The sequence below is a fragment of the Canis aureus genome, chromosome 33, assembly GCF_053574225.1.
Source record: "Canis aureus isolate CA01 chromosome 33, VMU_Caureus_v.1.0, whole genome shotgun sequence".
Lineage (NCBI taxonomy): Eukaryota > Metazoa > Chordata > Mammalia > Carnivora > Canidae > Canis > Canis aureus.
The window spans coordinates 12,560,212-12,582,339 of record NC_135643.1 but is presented as its reverse complement, the minus strand read 5'-3'; the positions used below and the strand labels follow the sequence as shown (position 1 = coordinate 12,582,339).

The 22,128-nt window shown below is 35.0% G+C and overlaps 1 protein-coding gene across 6 annotated transcripts in view; it reads left to right on the top strand.

Annotated features, from left to right (window-relative positions):
* Positions 1-22,128, top strand: part of FAM13A (family with sequence similarity 13 member A) — a 336,858-nt gene that overhangs the window by 30,200 nt on the left and 284,530 nt on the right. The gene's annotated exons all lie outside the window — the stretch shown is intronic.

Here is a 22,128-nt window from a genome sequence, read left to right as displayed (position 1 = left end):
ATCTTACATCTATCCCATAATACAGGTAAGAGCTGTGGTCTCAGTACAGAAAAGCTCACAAACCATATTAGATATTTTAGTCACAGATTTATTGAATCAACTTAAAACACAGCACAAAACAAGGAGGGAAAGATCTGGTAGGCTTACCTATTTAGAAAGGGTTTCAGTGGGATGAAAGGCCCACATTCTGAGTCCTGTGTTACATAATATTCATTTATTCTGTCTCACCTTCTCTACCATATCAGCCTTCCCTGATCATGGTGGGTTTTATGAGGACCAGTGTTGAATGGGAACAAGGGTCTCAGCAGTTGGAATGTGTCTGGAACCAACATAGCTTGCTTTATCATCAGAGGCAAGTGTGCCTAGGTATAGTTGTAACTTGCTAACATACTCCTGAACAACTATGTATTTTTATCTGCATATCTCAGGCAGACAACACATGGGGCCAGAATGGGTATAATCAACAGGTGACTCATTTAAGACATGAATATTTTGGTGTCTCATAAATGTTGGGAGCCTAACGTGGTTCTTTCATCTCTATTTAATTATCTATGTCGACTATGTCTACCACGCTATCTCCTTACATATTGTTAATACTTCTCCTCATTGTTAGTTTCTCTTTATTCTCTATTTAGCCAAACTGAATTTTCTTAAATAATACAAATATTATGCAAGTTCAAGTTCCAAACCTATCATGGTTATCTTTGTTGTTTCTAGTTTTATGTTTGGTACCAAATTCATCTCACACAGATTACATTTAGGTTTCTTAAATGCTATGATGAGTTTCTTCAAATTTTTTTTTTTTTTACCACCTGTGTTTTCTTGTCTTTATTTTGTTTAGACTTTTAGAAAGAATATGGGCTTTGTTTGAAGCCAGGCAGATCTGAGCTTAATCTTGGTTATGTTATTCACTTTACTCTGACTTTATACATTATTAAGCAGTATGCTTTCTTAATAGTTTATTTTAAAGAGCTTTCACCATCTGTTCAGCTTCCTTGACATTATGTATTTATTTGTCCCACTAGCAGACAGTAAGGTTTGGACCACAGTATCATTCATATCTTACTTATCTTACTTATATCTCTTAACCTATTTCAGAGCTAGACAGTAGTAGTTGTTCAGTAAATGTTAGGTTTTACAGTTCCACCTCTCTTTTCTGTGCTAATGCATGATTTAAGTGTATTTTATTTTTATTTATTTTTAAAGATCTTATTTATTTATTCATGAGAGACACACAGAGAGAGGCAGAGACACAGGCAGAGGGAGAAGCAGGCTCCACGCAGGGAGCCTGATGTGGGACTCGATCCTGGGGCCCCAGGGTCACACCCCGGACCGAAGGTGATGCTAAACCACTGAGCCACCAGGGCTGCCCGTGTATTTTATTTTTAAATGAATCTTGTGAAGATCCTCCAAAAGCTAAAGTCATGTCTGCAAAGGCATTCTGTCTTTGGTGGTGCTTTTTGTGATAACGGCACAATTTTCCATTTATGGGAATAAGCAGTATAATTGTAAGTATTTTGACTTTTGAGTCTCCACCTGAGGAGCACTTGAATTCTCCTCCTGTAAAACTGCACGCAGTCCACGCAAGTAACTGCACATCCTTTCCATCTCAGATGATGTGTAGGCTGGTCAGAGCATAGCTTTCCCTCAGGTGGGCATGTAATCTGCTTAATCAGGGTAATTAATACCAAGTGTCTCAACAGGAAAATCCTGAAAGATATCTCAGTAGCTCAGGGAAACAGATAAAGACATAGATTACTCAAAGTCTGAGGCAGGTTGACAGAATCTCTCCTCCATCTGGTGACTCTAGTATCCACGCTGCCTCCATCCTGTGAGATATTTGCTATTTCAGCCTGTGACCACGTATCCCCTAGCTTATATCAGGGGAAAAAAGGAGATGGAGGAGGCACGCATGCTTTTATCTGCCTCATTCTGGAAGTGATACATTTCTCAGAGTTCTTTTCTTTGAACTACTCCTGTGTTCCCATGTAAGCAAAGGTGATTTGGAAATGCAGAGACCTTCCTCATGGAATATTTATAAACACTAATTCTGGCCCATAATCTAAATTTCTTAAAAAGAAAGATGTATGCTCCATGATTGGGATAAAGCAGACTGTCTCTAATTTCCCTACTGAATGTAAACAAGGAATTATACACCCCAGGTGCTGCTGACAGATACCTTATCTATGGATCAAGAGGGAAGACAGCCTGAGGATAGCTTAATACAGGAGTAAACGGCAGAGCAGTGGTGATGTTCATGAGCCACTGAATACTCCTAGCTTAGAATCTTTCCTTCCCCTGAACTCCTTTGTATTAGTATAATGGGATAATAAATGTCCTTATTATTTTAACCAGTTTGAACTAGAATTTCAATTACTTGTAGTCAAAACAGCTTAACTAATATACTTCATCATGCAGTGGCTTGCTGTACAATGGTTTTAGGAAGCTTGTCATGAACTGGAATGAGGCAAGATTTGAAAGCAGGACACATGGCTTTGAGTCTTGGCTCAGCCATTTACTGGTTGTGTGACCCTGGGCAAGATACTTAACCTCTCTCTTAACTATTAAATAAGGGTAATAGCCTCAGTCAGACTGTTGTGAGATCCAAATAAAACAATAATGTATAAATACATTGAAAACTTCATAAAAACATTACCTTTGTTATGTGGCAGACTACTATGTCTTGTCATTATGAGTGGATTTTACTTCTTTAAAATAAAATGAAAGGAATTCTGTGATCTGAGGGACTGTTGATCTTATTGGATTTAGATCAAATTTTAAACAGGATTAAACCTTTTATTTTTGCTTTTTTTCTACAATAAACCAATGAAGTATTTTAGGAAGACAAGATTAGTGATAAACATAGACATGTTAGTTTTCCTATGCAAATCTGAATTGTATTGCAAGAAGAATTTTCATCTCTGCCATGCAGAATTCAAAAATCAAACAAAAACATGGTCGAGATTAGTGTTTAGAGTCTGAATATGGGTCAAGTTCCTAGTTTCTAGGTTACTTATTTCAGGGTCAGTTTCTCTGAAGCACAGTTGGTTGCGTGTATTGGTTTAATGTCCTTGTTTAGAAGATTGTAAGTAAGCTTTAGTGACAGTGGTGAAAAGTGCAAAGGAACATGAAGTAACATATATAGTGAAAGAATGGGGTAATTGGGTAAAGGAGACAATGCTAAGATAAATTAGATTAAATTTAATTTAATCTGATCTAAATCTTAAAGCTGATTTGGGCAAATGAAATTCCAAAGATAAGAAGCTTGTGTCTAGTAGTTTCTGAAATAGCAACTGTAAGAACCCCTGCTTGAGCTCTAATCTGAAACTGTGGATTTCCAGTGATTTAAAAAGAGGTACTGTAACAAGTAATAATTGTTTTTTTAAGTCTATAAGTAAATATTTATAAGTCTGTGTAATTAGCAGGTGGATTGGAGATTTTAAAGAAATTATTCAAAATGCTTTGTTTATGGAAAAATTCTACAACTTCAAATTATTTACAGCTACTTCTTTAAGACTGCTAATATTGGAGGGTCTACCATATTGGATGTTAACAGAAATTAAAACTGTTTAAGGGGATCCCTGGGTGGCGCAGTGGTTTGGCGCCTGCCTTTGGCCCAGGGCATGATCCTGGAGACCCGGGATCGAATCCCACGTCAGGCTCCCGGTGCATGGAGCCTGCTTCTCCCTCTGCCTATATCTCTGCCTCTCTCTCTCTCTCTGTATGACTATCATAAATAAATAATAAAAAAAATTAAAAAAAACTAATAATGGCAGCTGCTTGGAGAATAATAATTGCTGGATTTCATCTTTATTCTCTAAACTATAGATGGATCTAGAATATAAATGCCAAAGTGATACCATAAAACAATAATTTTGGATCAAGGAATGTCTTTGTAAAGGGGAACCAAGAGAGAAACTAAAGAAAAAGAGTGGTAAATTTTTCTGACAAATAACTAAAATGTCTGCACAATCTCAAATTACATTAACAAAATGCCAAAAGAAAACTAGCAGAGATATTTACAACACATGTGACTTAAAAATTACCTTGTTTTTAATATAGAGAAATTCTTACAAGTCAGTAAGAAAAAGAAAACTAGCCATTGAAAAAACGAACCAAAGCTTATGAACAGGAGGTTCACAAAAAATAAAGTACTAATAAACATAAGAAAATTACTTAGTTTCACTCATAGTTAAATCTGGGAAAACTTTAAAATTTTTATAATACCCAGGGATGTCAGAAGAATCGGAATCAAATACTCTCACATGCTATTGATCAAGCTGTAAGATTGGTTAAATCAATTATAGTATTACATGTAATGTTAAGTAGCTATATGTGCCAATATGGAAGGACCTCCAAAATTGATCACGTAGCAAAAGCAAGGTGCATAAATATACAATAGTATAGTTATATTTGCCTCTTTCAAAATCTAATATATATATATATATAGATAGATAGATAGATATGCTTAGTTATACATAGAAAATTTCTGCAAGGAAATGCAGTAATTGGAGCTGGAATAGGGAGATTTTTCAGTTTAAATTCTCATGTTTAAGGTTCAGTGAAGTGCAGATATTAAATTTCTAAAAATAAAGAATACCCAAGAATGGACTAATAGCTTTGTCTAAAGAAATGAGTCATTTATAATAATGAAGGAACTGCATATTTGAATGTCCATATATTACTTTTACAAATACATTTTGAAATATATAAAGTACTTGAAATTGTCTAATATATAAAAAGAGATAAACTTTCCCTGCACATTTCCTAAGGCAGACTTAGAGCTGAGTAGAATGTAACAAGACAGTTTTACCAAGAAGAAAGAAGTGGAAAAGTGGAAATATCTAAAAATTGAGCTGGTTGTCTCATGAGGTGGTCGGCACTCCGTCACAACAAGTAGGAAAGAGGCAGCTAAGTAGTGCTGGGTTGACTTATCATGGGCAAGTCATGAAATTAGAGTTCTAGGTGAGATGTCCTTGCAACGTTCTAGGATTCTTTGAATCAGTGTGTACTTCCCAAAATTTTTAGCTTTCAGTCATTTGTTAGACTGCTGGGAATTTAGCATATGTAGGTCTTTTTACCTCCGTACTTCTTCAGTTAGGGCTTCCTTTATGTGGAGGATTATTTGGTTGTCCAAAGGTGAAGGCAGGCTTCCATGATCTTAATAAAGTTAGGTTCCAGGGGAGGCCACATTTTAGCTAGTAAATGAAGTCTCATTAAGCTGTAAAACAATAGATATTTTTTAAATGAAATAATTAGAAGATATTACTACAAGATTGCTAAATTTTCACTTCACTTCTGTATAGAAAATGTGTAAGTTAAAATTATACAATAGAACTCAATTGAATGGTTCATTCTAGGAAAACTATAGATTAACAGTAGAAAAATTAAAAACAGTTGTTTGAGGACAATTTTGATGTAAAATTGTCTTACCAGGTAATTTACTTTTGGTTTCAATTTCCAGAGTTTCCTTTAATACTTAAGAAAATAGCTTCAGTTTAAAATATAGTTTTAGTTAAAATATAAATAAATGATCTTATATACAAATTTCATTTCAGTGCCTTGCATTGTAAATTATTCATGTAGGCCTGTAAATACTTACACGCAGCATTGGTTTTAAGCCTACTTGGATTTTCTGAAACTATATGTTTTAGTCTTAATTTTTCCCAAAACAAAATGTGTTTAACACTGTAGCTCTTCTTACTGTATTAGATCTTTAACTTTAGATGAGTCTTTGTAACTTAAAAAAAAAAAAAAATCCTTCTTTTGGTTTATATTCTGCTAAACTTGAGAAACAATGGCAGGAATAGTCTTTCCAGGAACATTTTTCTTCATCTTACAAACTATTTTTTGTTTCAAGTTTTTATTTAAATTCTAGTTAGTTAGTATATAGTGTGATATTAGTTTCAGGAATAGAATTTAGTGATTCATCACTTAGCTATAACATTCAAATTTGACTCACTGCAGCCTCATGCAATACAGTTCTCTTCTGTCTAAATCTTCCTTGGTTCTGCTAAGACTGCCAACACTGATGAACAAAAGGTTTAACACTAGTGACATTAGAACTATCCCTTTTTTCTCTTCAAAAATCAAGGAACTTTAAAAATGTATATCTTTATTTTTTTAAGTAGACTCCACACCCAAGGTGGGGCTTGAACTCATGTCTTGAGATCAAAAGTTGCATGTTCCACTAACTGAGCCAGCCAGGAGCCCCCAGATGACCAGGGGATTCTAAGCATATGAATGTTACTGCACTTTCAGGATTTTTTATACATTGATATAATAGGAGTAATCCCTTAAAAGTTACCCACTCCAGAATTTACCTATTTCATCTAGAATTACTGAAGAACAATACTGTATGCTATTAAAATGAAGAATGTGGAGTACTTCTGAAGGCATTATTAATGCTAGTATATTCTTTCTACTGATAGTCTTATTTTGACATAAAATTATTAAGTATTTGTTGACTCTCTTTTCCATGTTTTTAACAGCTTTTTTGAAGTGTAATTTACAAACCATATACTTATTGATGCAATTTAATGATTTCAGTAAATTTACCACTTGTGTAGGTAACACCACAATCTAGTTCTAGAACATTGTCACCTCAGTAAGATCCCATGTGCCTATTATGAACAATAGTTATATTCCTACAATCTGTCTTCCACCCCCCAAACCTCAGACAACCACTAATTTACTATTTTCTAAATGTTAACTAAATGTTTCAGTACATTTACCTTTCAAGGACACTTGATACCAATGGAATACATACAGTATATGTTCTTCTGTGACTGGCTTATTTCACTTAGCATAATATTCCTGAGGCTCATCCATGTTGTAGCATGCATCAGTATTCCTTTTTAGTTTCTGAGTAATATTCTATTATATATCACATTTTATTTGTTCATTTGTTGATAGACATTTGGGTTATATCCTTTTTAAAAAAATTTAAATTCTATTAGCCAACATATAGTACATCATGACTTTCAGATGTAGTGTTCAATAATTACCAGTTGCATATAACACCCACTGCTCATCATATCATGTACCCTTCTAATGCTCATCACCCAATTACCCCATCCCCCCACCCATCTCCCCTCCAACAACCCTCAGTTTGTTTCCTATAGTTAAGTCTCTCTCATAGTTTTTCTTCCTCTCTAATGACTTCCTATGCATTTTCTATCCCTTCTCCTATGATCCTTTGCACTGTTTCTTATATTCCATAAATGAGTGAAACCACATGATAATCGTCTTTCTCTGATTGACTTATTTTGCTCAGCATAATACCCTCCAGTGTTATCCACAGTGATGTAAATGGTAAGTACTCATCCTTTCTGATGGCTGAATAATATTCCATTGTATATGTATACCGTATCTTCTTTATCCATTCATCTATCAGTGGACATCTGGGATCTTTCCAGAGTTTGGCTATTGTGGACTTTGCTGCTATAAACATTGGGGTGCAGATGCGCCTTTGGATCATTACATTTATATCTTTGGGGTAAATACCTAGTAGTACAATTGCTGGGTCATAGGGTAGCTCTATTTTTAACTTCGTGGGGAATCTCTGTACAGTTTTCCAGAGAGGCTGCACCAGCTTGCATTCCCACCAACAGTGTACGAGGGTTCCCCTTTCTCCACATCCTCACCAACATTTGTTATTTCCTCTTGTTAGTTTTAGCCTTTCTGACTGGTATGAGGTACTATCTCATTGTGGTTTTGATTTGTATTTCCCTGATGCTGAGTAATGTGAAACATTTTTTTCATGTGTATGTTGGCCCTTTGTCTTCTTTGGAGAAATGCCATGTTCATGGCATTTGCAGAAATGTTCATGTCTTCTGCTCATTTCTTGACTGGATTATTTGTTTTTTGGGTGTTGAGTTTGATAAGTTCTTTATAGATCTTTATAGCCCTTTATCTGATATGTCACATTTGGGCTATTTCCAGCTACTAAGAATAATGCTGCATTTGAATGGGTACCTAGGAGTGGAATTGCTGGATCATATGCTAAATTTATGTTTAATGTTTTAAGAAACTGCCAAATATTTTCCAAAACGATCAAACCATTTTACATGCCTATTTTCAATATCAGAATCCCAGTTTCTCCACATCCTTGTCAGCATATGATATTGTTACTCTTTTGTTATTAAAGCCATTCTAGTGAACTTGTAGTGCTGTTACTTAATGACTAATAATGTTAGGCATTTTTCATAGACCTATACCTATTTGTATGTCATCTTTGGTTAAATGTCTGTCCATGTCTTTTGCCCATTTTTGTTTTTATGGAGTTGTTGGTTCTTATTGAATTGTATCCATAATATATAAAAAGAACTCTTAGAAGTCCTTTGTCAGATACACGACCCACTGGGAGTAGGGGTTTTGTCCTGTGTTTAAGACCAATTCAGCCAGAACCAAAGCTGCCAGTTTCATTACTGTTGTGCCAACCCCGCTAGGGGGATAAGAGGGGCTGGGAGTAGGCTCAGGCAAGAGTGCCACAGTTTATTCTTCACCAAACTTCATCAGCTTTTCAAGAATAAGTGTCTTTCAATTTGTTTTTTGTCTTTGGTCAGTTTCTAGATCTCTGAAATGATTGTTTTGACAATTTGTCCAGCTTTGTATTGTTTTGTTTAGGAAAGGACTTGTTAGATCCCTGTACTCTTTCACTGGAAGTCAGCAGTAGGTCTTGACTTCATTTTATATAGGAAATTTAACTTTTCATTTTTCTTGCTATAATAGTGATAACCTGTCTAGTGTATAAAATTCAGGAAATAAGTAAAAAGGAAAAAATGAGATTCCATAACTCAGAACTAAACATGTACTATGTTTGCTTATGCCTTATAGTTTTTCTGTGAGCCTATAAACTTATGAACTTATGAAAACAGATTAGTCTTGGCATTAGTTTCATAGTGTTCTTCCACGCACCCTCCCTCCCGCCAACAGTATACTGGGACTATCTAGAGGTCCCAGTTGTATAAGAGTCTTGCTCACTGTTACTTGCCCCTCCCCTCTGTTTGGAGACCAGGGTAGAAGGAGCACAGCCTGGGAAGAGGCCTCAGCTTTTCCTCCCTCCAGAAATTTAAATCAGTTTACATCCACTGTTTCTTACCCATACTTTTTTCTCTTTTCTTTTATTTATTTTTATTTTTTTTATTTATTTTTCTTTTTTCTCTTTTCTTTTTTTTTTTTTTTCTTTTCTTTTTTCTCTTTTCAAAAAAATTTTCATGAGTAGAAAGGATGACAAATGGTATTACATTTTTTTTTTTTTTTTTTTGCCTACCTTTGATTACTATGATCTTCACCACCTCCTGAGAAAATCTATTTTATCTTTAGAAGTGATTATCATTTCTTCTTTGTATGTCTTAAATTCTATCTCCGGATAACTACCAGTCACTTTCTGGTTTGTCCTCTGAACCACATGGCTGCTCTTTTAAAATCTGGAAGTTTTTCAACCCCAATCTTCTCATTTGAGTATAACTATACGAGGTTCTTCATTCTTTCCTCACATAACATGGTTCATTTTTTAAATTATTAATTTTTAAAATTAAAAAAATCATTTGCTTATCACGTCATCAAAGTCTTCCCAGCTATTTATTAATTGGTTAAAGTATGTTCTCTGGTAATTTTCTCAAGGAAGGTTCAAGGACAGCTTGATTGGTTATTAAATTTGGCTCATGCAGTCTTCCCATAGATGTTTTAAAGTCTTATTTGTTGTCTTCTGATGTTAAATACTGCAATCTGTAAGTTTGAAGCTACTTATTTTCTTTCCTTATTATGACATGATTTTTCCAGGCTGCCTTAAGGACTCTTCTTTATTGTCAGTCTAGAAATTTCCCTAGAATATATCTTCATGTGAGCTGTTCTAATCAGTTTGTAGATTCAGGGCTTCTGTTGAAACAAAGTTTTTTAAATTACTTCTTTAAATATTCTATACCAGTATTTGGTTTTCTTCTTTGGAAACTCCAGTAACACATATATTGGAGCTCATTAAACTGATTTCTGTAGTTATTTCTTAAATCCTTGTCATTCTTTTTTTAATGTTTCATTGTGTCTACTTTTCTCATTTATGTCTTCTATGTCCCTTGCTGGGCTGTTAATGGTTTCTGTTCTCCTTTATACTCTTGATAATTTAGTCTTTATTTCTGAAATGTTTTTGTCTTTTCCTTCCTTTCACAATTCTGCCAGTTTCCACATCACATACTCTTATAGACTGATTGTCTCTTCCCTACATGCTTGCATTTCTGCTTTGTGGTATCTTTTCATCATTGTAATCAATTCATTAACTTTTAAAATATACATAACAAAATTTGCCATTTTAATCATTTTTTGATGTATGATTCATTTTTTAAAAGATTTTATTTATTTATTCATGAGAGACACACAGAGAGAGGCAGCGACATAGGCAGAGGGAGAAGCAGGCTTCACGCAAGGAGCCTGATGTGGGACTTGATCCCAGGAATCTGGGATCACGCCCTCAGGCAAAGGCAGGCACTCAGCCACTAAGCCACTCAGGTGTCCCTGATGTACAATTCAATGGCATTAGTACACTCATGATATTGTGTAACAATTATGATTATCTCCTTTAGAACTTTGCATCTTCTCTAACATAAACTTTGTACCCATTAAATAACTGCCCACCCACCCCCTACTCCCAGTCTCTGGTAGCCATTGTTCTACTTCTAGTCTCTAGGTTTCTGACTATTCCAGGTATCTCATAAGTGAAACATACAATTTTTGTCCTTTTGTGTCTGGTTTATTTCACTTTGATACTTTTTTCAAGCTTCATTGATGTTATAGCATGTATCAGAGTTTCATTCCTTTATAAAGCTGAATAATATTCCACTGAATATATACATACCACATTTTGCTCATCTGTTGATTAACATTTGGATTATTTCTACTTTTTGGCTGTTATGCATAATGCTGTTATGAACATAGGTATATTAAGTATCTGCATCTTTGCCTTTAAGGAATATATCCAGAAGTGAAATTGCTGGATTACATGGAAGTTTATATTTAACTTTTTTTTTTTTTAAAGATTTTATTTATTTATTCATGAGAGAAGCAGAGACATAGGCAGAGGGAGAAGCAGGATCCATGCAGGGAGCTCGATGTGAGACTCAATCCCAGAACCCTGGGATCATGACCTGAGCCAAAGCCAGACGCTCAACCACTGAGCCACCCAGGCATCTCTATATTTAACTTTTTGAGGTACCACCTGTTTTTCATAGTGTTGTACAACTGTTATATTACCACCAGGGGTGAATGAAGGTTCCAGTTTTTCCACGTCCGTTTTGTTTTTTGATTTTTTGATTTGTTTTTTTATAGCCACCTTAATGTATGTAAAGCAGTATCTCATTTTGGGGTTTGTTTTGTTTTCATTGCAGAATGATTCTGATGTAGGAGGTTTTTTTTTGTCTGTTTTAAATTTTTTTAACATTGAATCTTTTAAAAATGTTTTTATTTAAATTCCAGTTAATATCGATGTTGTATTAGTTTCAGGTGTACAATATATTGATTCATCATTTCCATACAATACCCAGTGCTCATTACAAGAGCACTCCTTAATCCCCATCATCTGTTTCATCTACCCCCCCCCCACCTCCCACTAAACATCAGTTTGTTCTCTATAGTTAACGGGTCTGTTTTTTGGTTTGCTCCCCTCTTTTTCTTCTCATTTGCTCATTGTTTTGTTTTTTAAATTCCACATATGAGTGAAATCATATTGTATTTGTCTTTCTCCAAAAGACTTTTCCACTCAGCATGGTACCCTCTAGTGCTATCCACGTCATTGCAAATGACAAGATTTCATTCTTTTCTATGGTTAAGTAATATTCCATTGTGTATATATACATATACCACTTCTTTATCCAATCATTAGTCAATGGACTCTTGGAATGTATTCATAATTTGGCTATTGTAGATCATGCTACTATAAAACCAGGGTGCATGTATCCCTTTGAATTAGTATTTTTGTATCCTTTAGGTAAATACCTAGTATTTTTGTATCCTTTAGGTAAATACCTAGTAGTGCAATTGCTAGCTTGTAGGATAGTTCTATTTTTAACTTTTTGAGGACGCTCCATGCTGTTTTCCAGAGTGGGTGCACCAGTTTGTATTCCCACCAACAGTACTAGAGGGTTCCCTTTTCTCTATGTCCTCATCAAACCTGTTGTTTCCTTGCATTGTTGATTTTAGCCATCCTGACAAGTATGAGGTGATATCTCATTGTTTTGACTTCTATTGTCTTGATGATCAGTGGTGTTGAACATTTTTTCATGTGTCTGTCTGTCATATGTATGCCGTCTTTGGAAAAATGTCTGTTCATGTCTTCCCATTTTTTAATTGGATTATTCATTTTTGGGGTGTTGAGTTTGATAAGTTCTTTATAGATTTTGGATACTAACTCTTTACAAGATATGTCATTTGCAAATATCTTCTGTAGATTGCCTTTTAGTTTTGTTTATTTTTTCCTTCACTGTGCAGAAGCTTTTTATTTTGATGAAGTCCCAGTGGCTTATTTTTGCTTTTGTGTTCCTTGCCTCAGGAGATATATCAGAAGTTGCTGTGGCTGATGTCAAAGAGGTTACTGCTTGTGATCATGGTGGTTTTGATCTACCTTTCCCTAATGACCAGTGATAGTGAGCATCTTTTCATGTGCTTATTGACCATTTGTTGTCTTTGGAGAAATATGTATTCAACTTTCTGCCCATTTTTGATGCAGGTTGTTTGGGAGCTTTTTGGTTGTTTAGTGGTAGAAATTCTTCATATATTCTGGATATTAATTCCTTATCACATGTAAGATTTGCAGATATGTTCTCCTATTCTGTGGATTGCCTTTTCACTCTGTTGATAGTGTCTATTAATGCATAAGACTTGTTAATTTTGATAAAGTCACATTTATATTTTGTTATTGCTTGTCTTTGGCATCATTTCCTTATTCAATTTTTTTCTGTTCGGTTACAGTTTTTTTTTTTTTTTTTTTTTTTTTTTTGAGGAACCTCCATACTGTTCTCCATATAACTGAACCAATTTAAATTCCCTTTCAAGGAAACAAGAGTTACCTTTTCACATTTTTGTCAGCACTTCTCTCTATTTTATAATAGCCATTCTAACAGGTGTGAGGTGATACCTCATTGTGATTTTTATTTGCATTTCTCTGACTAGATGTTGAGCATCTTTTCATATACCTGTTGGCCATTGGTTTGACTTCTTTGGGAAAATGTCTATTCAGATCCTCTGCCCATTTTTTAATCAGATTTTGTTTTGTTTTGTTTTTTGCTTTTGCTCTTGAGCTGTATGAACTCTTTTTTTTTTTTTTTAAGATTTTATTTATTTGAAAGAGAGCAAGCAAGAGACAGCACACACGAGTGAGGGGAGAGGAGGAGGGGGAGGGAGAAAACAGACTCCCTGCTGAGCAGGGAACCCAATATGGGGCTTGCTCCCAGGACCCTGAGATTATGACCTGAGCCAAAGAAAGGCATATGCTTAACTGACTGAGCCACCCAGGTGCCCTGTATGAAGTTTTTATACATTTTGGATATTAACCTCTGTTCAGATATAATTTGCAAATATTTTCTCATTAATTAGGTTGCCTTTTTATTTTGTTAATGGTTTCCTTTGCTAAGCAGAAGCTTTTTAGTTTGGTTTAGTTCCACTTATTTTTGCTTTGTTCCCTTTGCTTTTGGTATCAAATCCAAAGAAATCATTGCTAAGAGTGATGTCAAGGAGCTTGGTGCCTGTGTTTTATTCTAGCAGTTGTATGGTTTCAGGTCTTATCCATTTTGGGTTAATTTTTGTGTATTGTATAAGATAGTGGTCTAGTTTCATTCTTTTGCATGTGGCTGTCTACTTTTTCCAAAATCACTTATTGAAGAGACTATCCTTTTCTCATTGTATATTCTTGGTTCCTTTGTTCTAAATTCACCAAGTATCTGTAGATTTATTTCTGAGCTCTCTATTCTATTAGATTGATCTGTGTGTTTTTAATGTCAGTACTACACTATTTTGATTACTATAGCTTTGCAGTATAGTTTGAAATTAGGCCTCCAGCTTTGTTCTTCTTCAAGATTGCTTTGGCTATTTGGTTCTTTTGTAGTTGCATACAAATTTTAGAATTATTCTATTTCCATGAAGAATGCTATTGGAATTTTGATAGGGATTACATTGAATCTGTAGATTGCTTTGGGTAATATGGACACTTTAACAATATTCTTCTGATCCATGAACATGGGCCATCTTTCCATTCATTTATGCCATCTTTATGCTTTCTAAAAATAGAATGTTTCATGCAGTTTGTTGGATTCATTATCCATGGATTCTAGCTTAATCTTTAAGCTAGATTTAATTGCTTAAATCTACAAAGCTATAGATATTGAGATGCTGCAACATGTTTATGTAAGGATAACTAATAAGATACCCCTATGCTTTGCTTTTAAAATTAATGAGCTAGATTTGGGAAAAAATTATTTATAGAGTGCTTCTTATTTCTTTAACATGTTCAATAAATGTTGAAATTCTGACAGCATTATTTGAAACTGGATTTTTTTTTTTTGCCTTCCATGTAAGAAAAAAAAAAAAGTCTATAGATAGGTATTCTGAATGAACTCTATGATGTTATCAGGGTATAATTCCCCCCCCCCCCCCCCCCGTTTTACTGGCCTAGTAAAAAAAAAAAGTAGAAGCTTAGCTTCTAGTTTCTGGATTGCTACATAGTCACAAGATAGCTACCAGGCCTTATATCTGTTATCTCAGCAGAGAACAGGGATATGGGTATCAGAATGAGTTATCCTCCCTTTTAATAAAAGGAATTTTTTCTGGTGATCCTCACAATTTCCATTTATATCTCATTGCCCAAATTTAGGTATATGGCCATCCTACAAGGATAATGCTACAAGGAAGGTAGTATATTTTAACTGGTTCCTATCAAACAAAATCAGAGTTCTGTTAATGGTGAAGAGAAAAATGACCTATTAATAAATAACTACAAACTCTGTCATAGTGTCTTTTGAAAGAATTGGTTTCCCCCAAGAAATTTTTAACATTTTTCATCATTGACTCTCTTCTGGTTGTGATAGGTACTTCAACATTCATTATCTTATTAAACTCTCATAACACTGTAAATTAGGTGGTGTTGGGGTGCCTAAGTGGCTCAGTTAAGCAGCTGCTTTTGGCTCGGTCATGATCGCAGGGTCCTGGGATCGAGCCCCATGTAGAGCTCTGTGCAGTGAGGAGCCTGCTTCTCCCTTTCCATCCCCTCCTTCTGTCCACAGGCTCTCTCTCTCAAATAAATAAAATCTTTAAAAAAATTATAAAGTAGGTGGTGGTGTGGCATTTAATAGATGAGGATCCAATCATGGTGTAGATGAGAAATTTTATAAGGTCAACAGGCTGAAAGTGATGATGAGTTGGCTGCAGTACTTGTCCTGCCAGTGACCTCTAAGTTGATTCAGCTGTTATGGCTAGACAGAGACCATGGATCACTCTTATTGTTGCCTTTGCCCCTCTCCAAAGCTGCACATTTGACCAGAGGCTAGCATTCCTGTTGAGAATATGCAAGTCAGTGGCAAAACAAGTTTTCAAACCCAGGTACCCTAATTTCAGATGGAGTGCTTTCCCAATGACCCAGCCCTATCCAAGTTAATATGATTGTCTAGGTCTCTGTGTAAGAATAATCCAACAGTTACCACCATTAATTTAATTGGAATTTAGAATATATTCCTTTCCCTCCTAATTGTGCTGTCAAAATGGTGTTACTCTTTGTTCGTAGGGAGTCTCTTTGAGAGGTTCCTATCTTTTTCCCAATTTTTAGTAACAAAAAAAATACAAAACATTCATAAAAGTTGAAAGGATAACAAAATGAACATTTCATGTATTATCCACTTAAATTTAAAAATTTGCGTTCTACTCTATTTGTGTCCAGTCTATATCTTTCTTTGTGTGTGTGTATATATATGTGTGTGTGTGTATGTGTGTGTATATATATAGCATATACATAAATATATACATATACACAGATATACATGAATATACTTTGTATTCAATTCTACAGTATATGAAGATACTCTACCCCTACTTCAGCATGCATCTCATAATAAGGAGCACACTACAAGTGAAATAAATTAGATCTTATACAATGTTGTTATACATAAAAACATTTATAAAAAGTCCATCTAATATACAACACATACTTAGATTTCCCCAATTGTCTCAAAGAGACAAGGCTTTTTGTTTTTTAAACCAGGAACCATTCAAGATTCATATATTACATTTAAAGTTTGTGTATTTTCTTTGAAATCTAGAATCAGTCTTTCCTTCATGATATTGATATTTTGAAGAGTCCAGGCCAGTTGTCAGTTAGAATGTCCCTCATTCATTTGTCTAGATTGATTGTTTTCTCATGGTCTTTTTCACTTATTCTTTTAGCAGCTGTATCTCCTGTAAACTGTAAGTTAGATTTAGAGGCTAGATTTGCATCAGTTTGAACATTTGTGGCAAGAATACCTTGTAAATGAGGTGTTTTGCATATTACATCAGGAGTACATGATGTCAGGTCATCTCATTGATAAATGAAGATAAATTTGATTTTTTGAGTTAAGGTGAATATACCCATATTTCGATTGTAAGGGAAGGGATCCCCCCCGCCTTGAAAAAACCATGTGTGATCTTTAATGCTGTGAGGATCCTGTTCTCCATCAACTTTTCACTTGATGTTTTAGTGTCCATTGATAATGCTTGATAGGGTCATTTGTTAAATGATTTGTGGAAGTTGATTTTTTTTTTTAAAGATTTTATTTAAGAAAAAAAAGATTTTATTTACGAGATTGCATACACACATGAAGGGGGGACCCAGGCAGGGGGCAGAGGGAGAGGGAGAAGCAGGCTCCCTGCTGAGCAGGGAGCCCAGTGCATGGCTTGATCCCAGGACCCTGAGATCATGACCTGAACCAAAGACACATGTTTAACCCAGTAAGCCACTCAGACGCCCCAGTGATTTTTTTTTTATTCTGTTATTCTTCTTACATTTGGCTGCAGCATTTTCTTTTTCTTTTTAAAGATCTTATTCATTCATTTATGAGAGAGAGAGGGAGGCAAAGACATAGGCAGAGGAAGAAGCAGGCTCCATGCAGGAAGCCTGAAGTGGGATTTGATCCCTGAGCCAAAGGCAGCCGCTCAACCGCTGAGCCACCCAGGCATCACCTGGTTGCAGCATTTTCTAAATGCTAAAAAAGCCCTCTTTTCTAAATCTCATTTTTATTTACACAGTATATTATAATCACTTACAGTTGTTGTTACTCCTGGTGCTCCACCTGTTGGAGATTTGGTCAGTAGAAGCCCATTTAATCTGGCCCACAGGTCTTTTTGGACACATCCCCTTAGTCTTTGACTATTTCCTTGCTTTCTGGAATAAGTCTCAGGTTTATCTTGTGCTTTCCTTGCACTCCTTTTATTTGGTGGTAGAGTGGCTTTCTAATGTCCACATTCCTGGTTAGATGTATTAGTCCTAGCCCCAGTTCCAGAGAGTTTTAAGGCCCACAGTTCTGAATTTAACCAGCAGTGTAACCTGATTGTTCTTCAAAGGACCTTAAAATCCCGGTACTTAAATTCTTGGAAGGTTGCCTTAAGGAAATACAAGCTATTGATTTCTGTAGTCTCAAATTGATTTTCGTATTAAGCTCTGCAAACAAAGAGCTGCATGTAGTGTTGGGCCCATATAGAACCACCAGTATTAAAGGTTCTGGAAATAGAGTACTTTGTCATGGTTAAGAGCTCAATCGACAGAGCCAGAGCACCTGGGGGTTACATTCTCTAAAACTTACTTGTTGTGTAAACTCAGGCAAATTCTCTTTTTGGACCTTAGTTTCCTTGTCCCAAGGAGAATAGTAAACATACCTACTGATAAGATTGCTTTAAAATTTAAAGATGTTAATTTTAAAATACAACAGAGCTGGTACAAAATCAGCACCCAATAAATGTTAGCTATCAAAATACTCAAGGCTTCTGAAACTCATCTCACTTACAGAATTGATTAAAGTGTTCTTTTCAGGTTTTAATATTAGAAACATTGATGCTGCTTCTGAGCATAACTGACTTTATTTTAAAGTGATCTAGAAACTTGTAAATAATCCTTTTTTTCTGTTTTACAAGAATGTGACTTTCCTCATTTCTAACAGGGGCACTCGATGGCCCAGTGTGCACTTTTTGTTCTTACCATATCCTTTGTGGAGGCAGAATTCAGAGTGCCATCTGCACTCAGATTGCCTTGGTGTGACTCTTGGCTACACACATCCTTGATGTGACCTAGAGAGCCCATTACTTAGATCCTCTGTGCCTCTGTAAATGGGGATCTCAGAAGGCTCTTTCTTCATAGTATTTCTTTACTAGGGTTTAACAAGTGAAGTCATCTGAAGTATCTGAAGCCATGACAAACATAGTAAACTTACTCCCTATAAGTTAGCCATCATCTTTCTGACTTTCTCTTCTCTACAATCCTGGCTTTTTATATACCCTGATGATTATTTTATTTTTCAAGGTACTTTTATCAGTTGGGTGTGTGTGTGTATCTGTCTGTCTCAGAACAGACATGAATTCTGGCTACCTTAAGCCCAAAGAAACTAGTAGCAGGTTATGGAGTGACTCACCACATAGAAAGAACAGCTGAAGCACCAATGTCTGGGCAGCTCCAACAATGCAGGTGGCAAAAGTTAATCTAATGGTTCATTCACAGCTTGTGAGAATATCGCAGCTGGAACCAATTAGCTCTAGCCTTTTGCTGTGCTTGTGACAATCTGCTCAGGCGTCAGTGACCTGAAAGAGAGAAAGGTCTGATTGACCTGGTAGGGAGCCTGAGACCAGTTCTTGCTAGAGACAGGGTGGTTCTTTTCATTGGCAGTCCCTACAGAGTTATTCACAACAAGGGCATAAAGACAGGATATGTCACTAGAAAAAAAAAAAAAAAAAGGTGGGGAAGTGAAGACTAGGTGACTGCAAACCAACAAATAATTGCATGCATTAGTCCCAGTGCATGCAGTTTGTTGGCTATCTAAGCTACTTTTTGGTAAAAAAAAATAAAGCTGTAAAAAAAAAACAAAAAAAAAAAAAACAAGGCCACCAGCTCTTAATTATAAAAATTAGTATTGGTATAAAATTCAAGAGATATGGGCTCTAGTTTTGGCCATTTTTCACTGAGTGCACCGTAAGTTTTGGGAGCCTGGTATCTTTATTCCTAAAGTAATAGTATAAGCATTGAATTGACCCCTAAGGATTGTTTTAGTGGTAAAATCCCAAGATTCCCTGTCTTTTATAAATGTAGGAACCTATTTGCCTTTACATGTGTACACAAGCACACCACATATACACCAGTTTTCAAACTGAAATGATGGATGGGAATATACACAAACCAAAGTTTAAACAGTTAAGTTTGACTCCGAATACCTCAGCCATTATTTTTAGCTTATTTTATAAATCAAGAAAGGTAAGATGTATGTTTTAAAAGGTAAAATTCCATAGATACTGACATTTATAAAGTAATGATATATCATTATCTATAGTTATTTTTCCATGACTATTTAACTTTTATTACTTACCAGAAGGGATCATTATATTTATTGTAAGCTGCTATATATTTTTTAATAATTTAGGTATAAACTACTGAAGTAGTGTAGTTAGTAGTTTAGGCATAAACTACTGGTGACATCTCATTGCTTCCTGCTAGCTGATCTCTTCACCAACCAGGCTAGATGTGAGCAACACTTTATAGTGTGTATTTGTGGTCACTGACAAATTGATTGTGATGTCTTGAGAAATATAACTGTTTTGTTTCATTGTGGGTTTTTTTTAATATTTATTTTTAAAATGTCATACCAGTTACCAATTTAAAAAATAGAATTGAGCTGATTTCCTGTTCTTTTATTATGATTGCATATAAATTTTGTTTGTAGTATGGCTCTATATTGAGTAAACAGGTAGTTTAATTTGTAGTCACTTCAACTTCTGTGAGGTCCATTGCCTGTCTCTTACTTGAAAACTTTCTCATCTATAACATGGAGATTGCTTATCTATACTGTCTACTGACAGGAGATACACCTACTGGCTGCCATTCTGACTAAAGGACAGAGTGAAAAGCAGGGGCTGTCAACAGAGCACTAATTCAAGGTGTTAAACTCAAGCATAGACAGGATTTCTAAGGAAACCTTGACTTTCTAATAAAAAGTTAAGGAATCATGGCACATATATACAAAATTATTTTATCTTTGTCATTCAGTCATTCTTGCATATTTTAAGAGATGAGAGAGAATAATTAGATCATCAGACTACCAACTAGTATGTCTTGACCACCATGATACCTTTTTAAACAGCAAACTTTAGTCTAGACACATTATATCTCCATTTTTTTTTTTTAAAGAAGAAATCAGAGTAATTTCCTGGAAGGATAATGGTGATGATCATGATGGTTGTAATAATGTATAACAATCCATAATTACTGAGTATGCCAAGTACTCTTCTCATTCCTTTATGTATATGAATTCATTTCAGTCTTCTATATTTCTATGAGATAGGAACTCTTAGCATCACCGTTTCACAATTGGGCATAGAGAAGTCAAGTGACTTGTCCAGGGTTCACAGCTAATTAGAGCAGAATGAAACTTGAAACAGAAAGCCTGATTCCACAGTGCATGCTCCAAAACATTATGCTGTATTGTCTCTGTAAGAAGATAAAATGAAGTGAGATAAAATGTGTAAGATTTAACCTTATATCGCCAGCTGTTTTTAATGCTACATTTTGAAAGTATTTACAAGTATTCATAGGTTTTTAAACCCCCACAAAAAAGTTATTTGCTATTATAAATTTGGCTTAATTAATAAGTTCATAATTTCGTAACAGATCATAGTTATTGCCTATACTACTACTACTCTATAGTAGCTAACACTATGATATTATACTATTAACAGATACTAAATCTGTAGTATTATCTATAATATTAATAGATGCTAAATCTCTATTGTAACTTTACATTTGCTGAATTTTCACTAGAAAAATCTGGTTTTCAAGTATGACCTATCGGGGGCACCTGGGTGGCTCAGTGGTTGAGCAGATATCTGCCTTTTTCTCAGGTTGTGATCCCAGGATCCTGAGATTGAGTCCTGCATCAGGCTCCCTATGGGGAGCCTGCTTCTCCTTCTGCCTATGTCTCTGCCTCTCATGAATAAATAAATAAAATCTTAAAAAGAAAATATAACCTACCAGAAGATGCAAACATCTCAATGGAAGTTGGTCTGATTCTGTAGATTGTAAAATTCAAAATCAGATCGAGAATACAGGGACCCTACTCAAAATCAAGATTGTAGGATTAACATTGTGTCATTATCTCAGGTCCTATAGAGTTGATTGTAGTATATTATTATAATTGTATATAAACTGCTCTAGGACATTAATATAAATCTAACTTAGGGAGAGAAACATGAACCTAGAGGAGGATGAAACTCTTACCAGTTCTGTGACTTCTGCCAAATTACTTAACTCTGATCTTTGCTTCCTCAATTCTAAACTGGAAGTAAGGTTTCTATTTTCACATGGTAATAGCTACATCAGCTTGCACTTGTAATATTTACACTTTCGTTGGTTGGTACATTCATTCTCAAAGAGTGAAAGTTTCCCCCAATCTACCACTTCTATCCCCAATTAAAATGGTTTGCATTTTCCCAGCTTTTCAGTGTTTAGACTTACGGATATATAACATTTATATAGCACACATGCTTTAAAAAGAAAATCCCTCAGTTATAAAAGATAAATTTTGATATAGTTTAACACTTCCTAGGATACCAATTTCTATTAAAAGAAATATTTGTATGGATTTTTCATTGTGGCAATAACTTAAATGTAAGCTGCATTTTTTTACTTATAATATGTACAGTCTTGTGAAATGTTTAAATTGTGACTACCTGAAATGTTGCTGTTTCAGAGATGGAATATTTTGAACTTCAGTGAGAATTGAGCTGATTTCCTGTGCCAAATACTGATGAGATATTCACAGATGTAATTAAATCAGAGAAACAAATGTTCACTCTACTCATATACATTTTTTTGTCTAAGACTCCAAATTAAAGTTACCTTAAAATGGCATCTAGATACAT